Source organism: Pinus tabuliformis, chromosome Q (assembly GCF_031772625.1).
Source record: "Pinus tabuliformis cultivar Carrire ecotype Pingquan chromosome Q, CPIR1, whole genome shotgun sequence".
Classification (NCBI taxonomy): Eukaryota; Viridiplantae; Streptophyta; class Pinopsida; order Pinales; family Pinaceae; genus Pinus; species Pinus tabuliformis.
Window position 1 is genome coordinate 176,052,870 of NC_142296.1, and position 12,389 is coordinate 176,065,258.

Below are 12,389 nucleotides of genomic sequence, written 5' to 3' on the forward strand. Positions count from 1 at the left end.
AAAAAGATGTTCGTCAGGAAAATCATCATCAATAGGAATTGCTTCATCGAGATTATTTAATCTTGAAAGATAATCTGCTACTACATTTGATTTTCCTGGTCTATCAACAATAGTAATATTAAATTCCTGTAATGATAGCAACCACCTAGTCACTCTACTGCTAGTTAAAGGTTTATTCATCAAATATCTTATTGCAGAATTGTCAGTATGTACAAAGACATCATATCTTGTAATATAATGTCTGAATTTATTAATAGAAGAAATTACAGTTAAAAACTCTTTCTCAGTAACCGTATAATTGAGTTCAGCGGGTGACAAGTTTTTACTAATGAAATAAATAGCATAAGATTGTTTATCTTCTTCTTGTCCTAAAGTTGTGCCAATAGCAGTATCTGAGGTATCAGAGGGAGTATGGAATGGCAGGGACCAGTTTGGTCCTCTCAAAACTGGTGCCTGGACTAATTTTTCCTTCAATGTCTCAAAGGACTGTTGGCAAGCTATGGAGCAAGAAAACTCACTATCTTTAGCCAAAAGTCGAAAAAGGGGGGTACCTATCCTTGAGAAATTCAGAATGAATCTCCTATAGTAGCCCGCATGACCTATAAAACCTCTCACTTCCCTTTGAGTTTTGGGTATATGAAGACTCAAAATGACTTCTATTTTTTTAGGGTCAACCTCGATACCTTTGTCGGAAATAAGATGGCCAAGGACCACTCCCACCTTGCACGTTAATCTACATTTCTTGTCACTCAAGGAAAGATGAGCTTCTTGGCAGTGAAGAAACACTTTTTCTAAATTCTTGAGGGCTTCCTGAAATGAATCACCAAACACAAAGAAGTCATCCATGTAGATTTCTACGCACTCAAGGTCAGCAAAAATAGTCAAGACTTCCCTCTGAAAGGTAGTCGGGGCATTACATATTCCAAAGGGAAGCACTTAGTAAGAAAATGTACCCCATAGAAATGTAAAAGTGGTTTTGTCTTGATCCTCGGGTGCTATCTATATCTGTTTATATCCGCTAAAGCCGTCTAGAAAAGAAAAGTACTTCTTACTAGCAAGGGTATCAAGTACCTGATCGATGAAAGGAAGGGGGAAGAAATCTTTGAGAGTGGCTTAATTCAATTCTCTGTATTCAATATAAATGCACCGTCTCCCATCTTTCTTTGGGACCAATACTAATGGAGAGACCCATTGGCTATCAGAAATGGGATAGATAAAATCAACATCTAAGAGTTTTTGCAATTAATCCTTTACAACGTCTCTTAGAGCTGGGTTCATTCGCCTTTGGGCTTGTCGGACCTGGCGGGCTCCATCTTGAATATATATATGGTGTGTACAAGTTTTAGGAGGGATGCCTTTTATATCTTCATAACCCCATGCAAAGGCATCAAGATGGTTTCGCAACAAATTCACAAGCTGCTCCTGCTAAGAAGGATCCAAGTCTAAACTGATATACAAGGATTTACCTGGACTAATATCAACAAGAGTAGTATCAGGCTCAAGAGTACACAAAGGTGTCACTAGAGATGGTGATGATGGAGGTAGAGATTCATATCTTTCCTGAAAATCAAGACTAAAAATCTGACTTAATGACTCATAATTAGGCATGGTGCCTAGATTGTTCAGGAAGTCTTGAATCTCACCCTCCTGTGAGGACTCAGCATTCTGATGTATGAAGGAGACATGTTGAGTCTCCTCATCACTACTGTAGTCTAACCATAGAGTGTCTCATAGCTCTTGAATGGATCTAGTGGGTGGATATAAGGTGACTTTCTTTCTGGAATCTCCATGGGAAATATACATATCACTAGAACAACATATGATATAAGCATCGGCCGTAGCAATCCATGGTCGTCCCAAGATCAAGGGATGCCCTCCCATAGGGTTCTTTGGCTAAAGCACAATGAATTTGCGGAATATTCCCAAGAATCTAGGGAAACAACCACATCATCCAACACCCATTTTGGCTTGATTTTAGATCTATCCGCCAATTCAAGCACAGTGGGAGTAGGACGAATATGGACCAAACCAATTTGATCCATGGTTTGCTTGGTCATAACATTAATGGATGCCCCTAGGTCTATAAGTACATTGGAGACAAGATCATCACCTATCTGAACAAAGACAACACGGTTTCTAGGGTTGGTATATTTTTCCATGTGCATACACCCCGTCATTAACTCTATTGCTCTACCAAAAAATTGAATGGTTTGGGGTTCCAACCTTCTCCTTCTTGGCTTCTTGAGATAGAGTTCCCTAATGATTTTTGTACAAATGGGGATCTCTTTGATAACTTGGAGCAAAGGTACCCTTATGAAAAGGTTCCTAAGCTTTGAAACTATGCTATACTTAGGAATGAGGTCTTTCTTCTCCACAACTAACCTCTTTGGATAGGGAGGTCTGTTGGAAGAAGATGACAAGGGCTTAGAATGTACAGGGATAGGTTGAATGGTGTCATATTTTTCAGAATGGTCAGGAGTTTCCTCCTCTTATTTCTCATCGATAATCACCATGGGATGCTTTTTGATTTTTTGAGGTTACTACCCTCCCGGATCTCAATTGGAGATAATTGACTCCAACTCACATAGTCTGAAATCTGGATGAAGAAAGATGGGTCATAGAATGGATCATTTGTACCACTTTATTATTGGGGTTGGGTAAAGGTTGAGCAGGTAGGTAAGAAGGTCGAAACAGTAGAGGTAATGGTAATGGTGGCATAGGTTGACTCAACTAAGGTAATGATGGTTGAGGCATTGGATAAGGTTCATATGTAGGAGGGTATGATTGCGTAGGTGCAGGATAGGAATGATGTGAATGATGTAAATGGTTTGGACCTCTCCATCCTTGTTGCCAAGATTGGGAGGGTTGTCCATATTGATATTGATCCCCATGCTGCCAATGCTGAGAGTGACCAGTGTTAAGATAGGAATATGAGTTTGCATTATAACCAAAAAAATGTGGTGGAGGTTCAGGAACCATACCTGCACTTACCTGAGGCCAATTTCTCGTGCTCTCGTAGCATGCATTGATTCAGCTTTAGGTTGTCCCCCTTCAAGTACAACTTTTAGCCCAGGTATGGAGGGACTTTTGTCTATAGCATGGTTATATGTGCAAATTGCACATTTATTAGTTTCTTTAATATCTAGAGGACATTCTCTTAAAGCATGCTTTCTTCTACATCTAGGACAAAAAATAGACAATATATCTTACTCTTCTACAAGTTTTTTCTGAAACTTCAAAGAGTCTATTTGTTTACTAACAATATTCATTATTTCAATTTTCATATTGTCCATTTTGTTTTCTAATTCAACAATCATAGCATCAGTAGATTCGGTTTTCCTATTTTTATTCTGAATTCCTTTACCGGATCTATATTGGTTCCTCGAGAATTTCCTGCACAAGTCACTGATCCAATCAAAAGTTTTTTGATAAATATCCCCTTGTCCTAACAGATTTAAATTATTCCTAGCATCATCAGTAAGCCCACATAAGAACAAGGTTCTAATGGTAGTTAGATCAAATTTGTGCTTTGACCTTTGGAGGATGTACGAGAATCTCCCCAAGTAGTCCTCTAGCATCTCATCATCATTTTGCACAATAGTAAAGATTTCATCTTGAAAATCTCTAGTTTTACAATATTCCTGGTATTTTGATAAGAGCACTCTCTTCATTTTCTCCCAATAATTTATAGTGTTTCCTCCTAGCCCCATGAACCAGTGGAGTGCTGCATCCTTGAGATTTTCAGGAAACAACTTTAACTTTTGGGCATCATATGAGTAATCATAACTTCTACAAAAAATATCATACTCAAATAAGAAAGAGACTGGATCTTCATGTACCTTACCATAGAAATGAGGAAGATCTGATGGTCAAATATTTTTCATTTGTACTTGTATATTAGGATTCACAATCGGGAATCTGAAAGTGGACTGTTCCTCGTTTACCTGATTTTCACTACTTCCTTCTGCATGGTCTTCCATATCTATCGTTTTTTTTTTCCACATGAACCACTCTCAACAGGCTAAGAAGGCTGATTATGGATTCCAACAGTGCCCTTCTTCCCCTTTATGGGCTTTCTCACACCTGAACCACTGCTACCAGAGCCTAGGTGGACTGTTTCTGTGTGAGGAGTGTGAGTTTGTTTGGACTTTTTTCCTACAAAAGAAGGCCCAATATGAGTTTTGGTTTTATATTTGTCATTATTTCTTTGGCCCCTAGTGGGCTTCAGACCCCTACCTCTTTTATGCATTCATTTCAAAAAAATGACAAAGCAAAATTCAAATAAAAACTACAATTCTCAAAAAATAAATTGGCACCTATAAATTCCTTCAAACAATAGAAGCACATTGCAGGGAAAAGATAATAGCAGACTTACCCCTATTGCAAAAAAAAAAAATGGAAAATTCTTGCCAATTCAAATCGCCTCCCCGGAAGCGACGCCAAAATGTTGGGTGCAAGAATTGCACTTAAGCAAACTCCTCAACACTTAATTGTCAACCTTGGGTTTCGTAAACTTAGAGACGAAGCATAGGTAATGCTAGAAGTGGTATGAAATTTTCCTATTTCTAACCCTAATTCTTAAAGGAAATGCTTGCAGAATCAGACAAAAAATAATCGTAAAGGAAATTAACACCAAGGCAACTCGAGTGCTGGAATGTAAAAGACAATTTGCAAGTAAATCAAGTAAAGGAATTTTCACACGACTGAAACAATATTAAATGCTAAAATGAAATGCTATGTTCATCTTAAGATGGATGGCTAATAGTCTTGAAAGTGTGCCCTTTGCAAAGTTTTGTCTTCCTCTCGATCTTCCTTCCACACAAACAACCAGTCCTTGCACTGTTGCAATTTGGTTGCACTAGTGCAGATACAGTATCTCTTTGTAAAAGTATACTTGACCTTCCTTACTGAATATTTATGTCTTAGTGAAGGTGTTCTAAGCCTCAGAGCTTAGAGCACTCTATTTCTGTGACAAGAGACCAGCTCTTGCATCAAAGAAGAGTTTCCTTCACTTTGTTTCCAAATTACTTTTGAAAAGACTGAAAGATGTGCTGAAAAATAATTTCAATTGTAAATGAAATCCTGAAGTAAATTATATGTGAAAAAGAAAATTATTTAATTCATTAAACCTCGCAAAGGAAATAAACTTCTTGAAATAAAAGCAATTCAAAGGAATCAAACAATAGTCTAAGGGTTTTACATGTGTTAATTAACTTTGGTAATCTACTCAAAATGCTTATGTTCTTTGCAAGTATAACATGTTCATGATAAGTTTATGCAACTACTTTTAGATCCTCTAAAGGTGTGCATTTAATGCTGAAGATAGTTACTAAACTTAATGATTCATTCACTTGCAAAATAATTGGAAATAATATGTGGGTAAGTAATTCAATGTTCGTTGCAAAACAAATGACTGAACCAAAGTGCAAGCAACCACATGCACTGGTGCAGGAAATAGTTCCTTGCATGATTTGATCGAAAGCAAGTTAAGACAATGATTTAGAGTAAAGAAAATGTGAGAAAGGAATTTCATAAATGAAATAGACTCAGCTAACTCTCAAACCACAGATCCATTTCACACTTTAACTACAAAATAAATTTAAATCAGAATCTCATAAATAAATATTAAAATTGTAACATCACACATTTGCAAAGGAAATATTCACACTGTCTTTCTGAGTAACGAAAATACGAGGGGTAAATGAGTTGGGTTGGATAGGCCCTAGCCAACCAGCTCGTTACCCTTCTAAGGAATGAATAATATCAGCACTTCAAATATACATCGAAGATAAATTAGGCTCCGTGTATGAAAATCATGGAAGTTCTCTTATACTACTCGATTCGGAAAATGTACATAACAGAGCAAGTCCAGCCCTAGAGCTGAGGCGATAACCAGATTACATAGAACGAAATTACAATCGATGGTTCACTAGCTAATCCTACCTATGATCTATATCTTATACATCCTTTCGGCCCTAGCCGTTTTCACTAATTACAGACATTTTCTTATTCAGGCCTTTCGGCTGAACAGACTAGAAACCAAAATTACAAAATCGGCCAACAGTTATAATGCACATGTATCTCGCTTGGCCGTAACCTAAATTTGGAAAACATTCCCTGATTGTGCATCACCTATTATCCTTCTTCAGTTCATCAACAACTAAACACAGAGTCAAGGATTAAGACCCGTCTTCATGGAAGATTTGGCTCTCGAAAATCTCAGATAGTCGTCATGGCAGTGCAAGAATCTACCTGCACTAGTCATACTCATTCATAATTAATAATAATTTCCATGATTACTCTAGGAAATTAACATGAGTTACAAGAGGTATAAAAACGATTAATAAAGCGTTGTAATAAATCTTAATGTAAAATATGAGCATGTGCAGGAATGGGTAGCTATCTTGGACTAGTGCAGGAAAGAGGGGTCTTTATTGAGATAAAACAAAGGCTAATATTTATGGAAATGGGGTAGAAATAGGACAATTTGGGACACCAACAGGGGGAAAGTATTTAAGGAGCATATCTTTGGAAATCTGCCGCCAAAAGAGAAATAATGAGGGAGATATAGAAGTAATTAATGGATTTGAGTTCAAAAAGGGCTATAAATACTGCATCCCATTCCACATTCAAACGCGTTTCTTCCAAAGAGATTGCCTTGAGATTTTACACCTAATTTTGAGCCGAGACTATTGCTACATGTCTGGACAATATTGGTAAGAGATAGAGAAGGAGTTTTTGTAGAAGGGGCTTGGGTTTGAGGTAGATGTGTCTGAGTGGTAGAATAAACTATTTTGGGAGAGCATTGACAAAATTACTGAACACTACTAGTCCCTACTACCGTGGCTAGGTTTCCAAGGCCAAAACTGATTGCCTCCGCGATAGGTGAGAAGAAGAAGAAGAATCCATAACAAGCTCCAGTTTGGTAATCACCATGAGAAAATCCAACTGAGGTTAGACAAAATGGTTGGATGGATAAAATTAAGAAACCGACGGAAACCCTAGACCTAGATGAAGAAGAATTGACTATGGGGGTTGAAGATATCGATGCAGAGGAAGCAGTGCTAATTACTTGGCTACCACCTTATGTACCTGCTAGAAAATCCACTGCCAAGGTCACTAAGGACCCTAACTCGCTAAAATACAAAGTATTCACACCATTGCCACTGGAGGAAGTACCTATTCAGGGCGATTTGTTGGCCCAAGTACCATTTCAAAAGATGGAGGACTGGGATTTGGGTGATCATGTGAAGTTTCCACAATTAGAACCCAATAAATACTTGAAATCAGTCTACTACAAGGAGGCGGGTGTCACAACACTTGAGCCAATGAAGTAGGTCACCGAAATTGAGCACGCAGGATTGCTCAATATGTTGCGTGTCCCACACTTTAGCCACAACATAATTAGTGCTATCTATGTGCGTAAATTATTAGCGTTGGTTCATAATGGGTGCCTCTGGCCAGGAGGGACCATTCCAATTGACGATATGCTGGTCCACAAAATCACCTTGTTACCTCATAAGGGCGCAAACCCCATAGACTATTTTGTGGGGAAGTCACAGGAAAAGAAGCTCACAGATCAGATGAAGAGTGACTTCGAGTTGGTGAAAAGTCATGTGGCTACGCCATTAGCTCTATCTCAGATGGCATTGTGTAGTTTGTTGCACAGATTTTGGTAGGAAAAATAATGTGGAAGTGTAATGAAGATGAAGTGTTGGTGCCAATGGCATCTTTAGATATGCAGTGCAGCTATGGGGTCCAATCAATTGGGAAAATTACCTCTGCCATGAATTTTTGAAGGGTTTCTGTGAAGCCCAGGAGGACAGAAAGGTGTTACACTACACGTGGTTACTACGATTGATCGCGTTGGTAGCTTGGAGGATGCCTGAAGATAACCAATTCCCAACACAAGATCTAGACTTGTGCGAGGCCGTAAAATTCACCTCGCTGTGGGCAACAAAGTATCCTGACCATGTTATTGAAACAAAAATGTTCTAGGTCTTGTTCAAGTTAGAGTTGTGGATGGTGATCAATGAACGACTGCGGTTGTCACCCAGCCTACATGCGTAGTAAAAAAAATAACATACTTCAAGGCATATTTTCACAATGTGTTTGTACGCGCAAAGAAGGATGTTGTAGGAGAATGGCACAAGTTTCCATATTTAGTTGTAGAGGACAATATTATGGGGATCATCAGCAAATAGCCGAGGGATTTTCTCACCCCATCTAGTGAAGCTAGAGGAAAAAGTAACACCGTAGAAGGTGAAATGGGGAAAACAAAAATTGCAAAAAGGGCCAAGAAAGACAAAGAGAAAGAACCACAAAAGGCTTCTATGAAATAAAAAGAAGCACTAAAGACTTCTGCAAAGTAGAAGGAAGCACAGAAGGAAAAGGTTTCTATGAAAGATAAGGAAGCGCAGAAGGAAAAATATGTACAAGCAGCAACATTGCAGGTCACCATTGACCTCGAGGAACCTTAGACAGAGCGCACCAATGTAGAGGTAGAAACCAAAGATGAAGAAGACGAGGGCGCAGAACCCTATCTTAGATCAGAGGACTTAGAGTCTCCCTTTTGGCTCATGAAGAGGCAGAAATGAAGTTCCACAATACCTCGCAAGAAGTAGAAGTCTGATAAGCCTGCTAGTACAACACCATTGGTCCTCACAAAGGGGGACTTTGATGAGATAGGTCATGTTGTCCACTCCGCCACTGAAACTATATGGGGACACATCGATGACCAATACCAGTAGGTATTGGAAAAAGTGCAATAGGGCCTTAAAGAATTATGGGTCCAGATAGGAGTGATTCAAGTGAGTGTGGAAAAATTTGGTTCCACAGAAATAACATCTGAGCTCTGAGCAATACAACTACTAGGGGGCTCTTTCCAGTTTGAGACAACTGAAGACCAAGAGCGCATGAAGTACTGGAAAAACCTAAGTATCAACCTTGCAGCACTACCGATCCATGGCTTGCATGAGTTGCACCAAGGAGTTTCAGATGAGCTCCGCGTATGGGAGAAATGAGCGCTATTGATTAATAACAAGGTAAAAACAAATAATCAACATATTTTTGGAGAGAAAGTGCAAGCCTTGTAGGTCCACAACGAGGTGATGTAGTGCAACCAACAACTCAAGGTAGCCCTTACCTAGGTATGAAGTGAGCTCATTGAGCTCAAAATTCTAGCAGAGGTGACCTCCTCAAAGAAAATTCACAAGTTAGCTGCTACAGTGAAGGAATCCAAGGTGGAAATTGGAAAGGTCTGGCTTGAGCTGCAACTGCAGATTTTAGAGCTTCAACTGAAGCTACAGCCAACCACTCCTCCAGAAGTTAGAGAGTAGCACGAGGCTACTATTAAAGCCGATATGACCACTCTGGCCACTACAGTCAAGGACTACAACAGATTTTTTAACAAAACAATGAATATGTGGACCTCAATGCAGGAGGATCCACACTTGTAGACAATCGAGCAAGACATTCATGAAGAGAAAATGCATTTTGATGAGATCAGGATGACAATATGGACCTTAGCACCTATGCAAAGGTTCACCAGGCTTCAAGAAGGAAAATTCATATAGACCTAGATTGATGAGCTACATCAAAATCCCTCTATTATTTCCTCAAGGAGGCAACCATGGGATGATGAGGCAAGCCAATTGTCACATACCATTCAGAGCAAACTCAAAGCTCTTTAGCAGAAACAGAGAACCAGGTCTTGCAGTCGAAGGTCCAACAACAGAGAAATTTGTTTAAGAAGTTCATTAGGCCACCACGTAGGGAACAAAAAATCTTCAAGCATTGAAGATCGAATTCAGTGGATTGTAAGAAAAGGTTGAGGCAACACCAGTAGAGTGACTTGGGATGAGTCACAACTTTGTGTTGGGGACCTGTTGGGATGGGGTACCCTGGGTCAAATTTTGTTAAATATTGTAAAGTATTCACATTTTGAGGAGCGAGTGTGAGTAGCGCAGGTCGATAGGAGTCAAAGGGGCTTTAGGAATATCAAATCCCCTTAGTTTGTTAGAGTCAAACGATTTTCAAACCTGCCCATGGTTCACGAACCATGGTAGTGTAATAAAGAAGAATATAAAAAGGAGTCATACAATAGTCATAAGAAATAGAAGGGAATGAATTGGGCCTATTCTTATCTATTCTGCACTTGTGTGAAGGGGAAGGCTCCTGCAGCTGTGTGCCCGGAGACCTTGGTAAGTCCACAACTGAGTGTGCAGGCCCCTTCAGCTATGTGTGCAGGGTTGGAAGAAGTTGTAATTGAAGATCCGAAGCATAATAAAAGTCTTAGTTTGAAAAATTATTTGTGTATCTGTGTATCATTTTTTATCTCTGAATTTACTATAATTTTCATATGTTGAATGCATTTAATCAGGAAACGTACTTAATAGATTCACAAAGACATAGATCTATTTATTTATATGATGTTATGCATGTTTGGCGTAATCAGAGAAGGACAAAAGTCTTTTTACTATCATTTACTGTAAGTTCTGGGTTTTAAGGGTTAGGGTTTGCGAAGATCAAGCTAAAGCCCCAAGTTTTAGATAAACACATCATTAATAGAATGTAACTCGACCACTCCCGGATGCAAGACTTTAGGATGAATTGACTCGAGAGCCCCGCCAACATCCCCTTAACCCGCCAACATCCAAGAACCTTTATCTTTTTCTAAGATGATGAATTCAGCACATCCAACTCTTACAGTACCACCTTGACTCAAATGTTTTCCTTATACCACCTCTGGACATTAAAATTTGATCTCCAGACTCTGACTCAAATATTTTCCTTATACCACCTCCGGACATTAAAATTTGATCTCCAGACTCTGACCCCTTCTGACATTCTGACATCAGACTATTAATCAGCCTTCACGTACTCATGGATCCCCGGCTATAGGATGCACAAGCCTTGCTTCCAACTGATTAATATCTAAGGCTCCTCAATATGTGTAATGTCTTTTTTTATACCTCTCTGGATGTATAAACCTGATTCTAGCATCCCCCAATATTGGTTCGGGTGAGACTATAGCCTGCGCTACATGGGTTGTTAATTGAAAGGGCTGATAGTGTAGGGTTTTGTTGGTTAGCACAAACTCTGAACCTGGGTCCAAGCCCCCTCAAGCCAATATGAAGCAACTTTTGATATTCTCTCTAAGGCATCACTTCCCTTCGATATATATCTATGGTCTCCTTATATTCTTCCATGGTTTTATTTAATACCCTTATCTTAGCATCTATAATCAACGGGGTACAAGGAGGGATATAATCTATTTGTGTTCCTCTCTCAATAGAAATAGGTATAGATTCAGTTTGCGTCTCAACTTTTGTAAAAGTAGGAGGGGAATCAATTAAAGCCTATTCTTCAATAAAAACTTGTGCAAAATCAGTTTGGGTTCCTCCTTTAGTAGAAACAACAACAAAATCAGTCTAAGTACCTACTTCAATAATCACAGGTACAAAATCAGTTTGAGTTTCAGTGTTCTGGGCTTATTCCTTCCTATCAATAATCCCAAGTTTCTCTACAAATTTCTTTCCATGAGCTTCATGAAATTGTCTACCAGTATACAATCACATTCTCATCTTTTCACTTTCCTGTATAGTCTATCATTTTCTCTCCTTAGTACAAGGAATTCATTGAGAAGTTTTCTTTTGAACTTATTATTCATAGCTTTGGCACCTCTAGTTTTTCGAGCAAAGTATCTAAATAGAACTATTGAAGTAAGAGGGAGAAGAACATAGGTTGTCACTTCATGATATATAGTAGTAGTCCTTTGTGAAAAGTTACCTATGAGAGAATCAATGATTGAATTATCAACCTCCATTGAAATTCCACCAATCATAGGTTCTGATAAATTATTAACAAGAGGGTCAACTTGTAGTCCATATGAGGGAACAACATCAAGTTCTCGACTCTCATCAATTGGGTCTCCATAAGGAAATTGTGGAGCTATATTTTCTGGAGAAGAGGGTTCCAACATGGTAGCAATAGAGTCCTCAAACTTTTCTTGAGTAGCAACATGTTCAAAAACACCAGAGAATTCTAGGATGATGGTAGCTATGGACTCAATAGAAAGAGACACAACTAGAAAATTAGGCAACATATTCTAGTCGGAGTTAGGGGATTATCTAACTAAGTTGTAGGATATTCCATTGGCTCCCCTCAATTTATTATTTACACTAGATTGTCCAATCCTTCGAATAACTAAGTCATTTCTATTCCTTGTTCATCCGAACTTGCATTTGTTTGCTCTGGAATTGATGAATCCTGAGCCAAATTTTCCTTAGGGGTTCTTTGTTGTGTCTCTTCCTCACTAGTCGATATTTTAACTGAAATTATTATTACTAAATACTTGAGGGGTTTTGAGGAACTCCGTCCCTTATAAA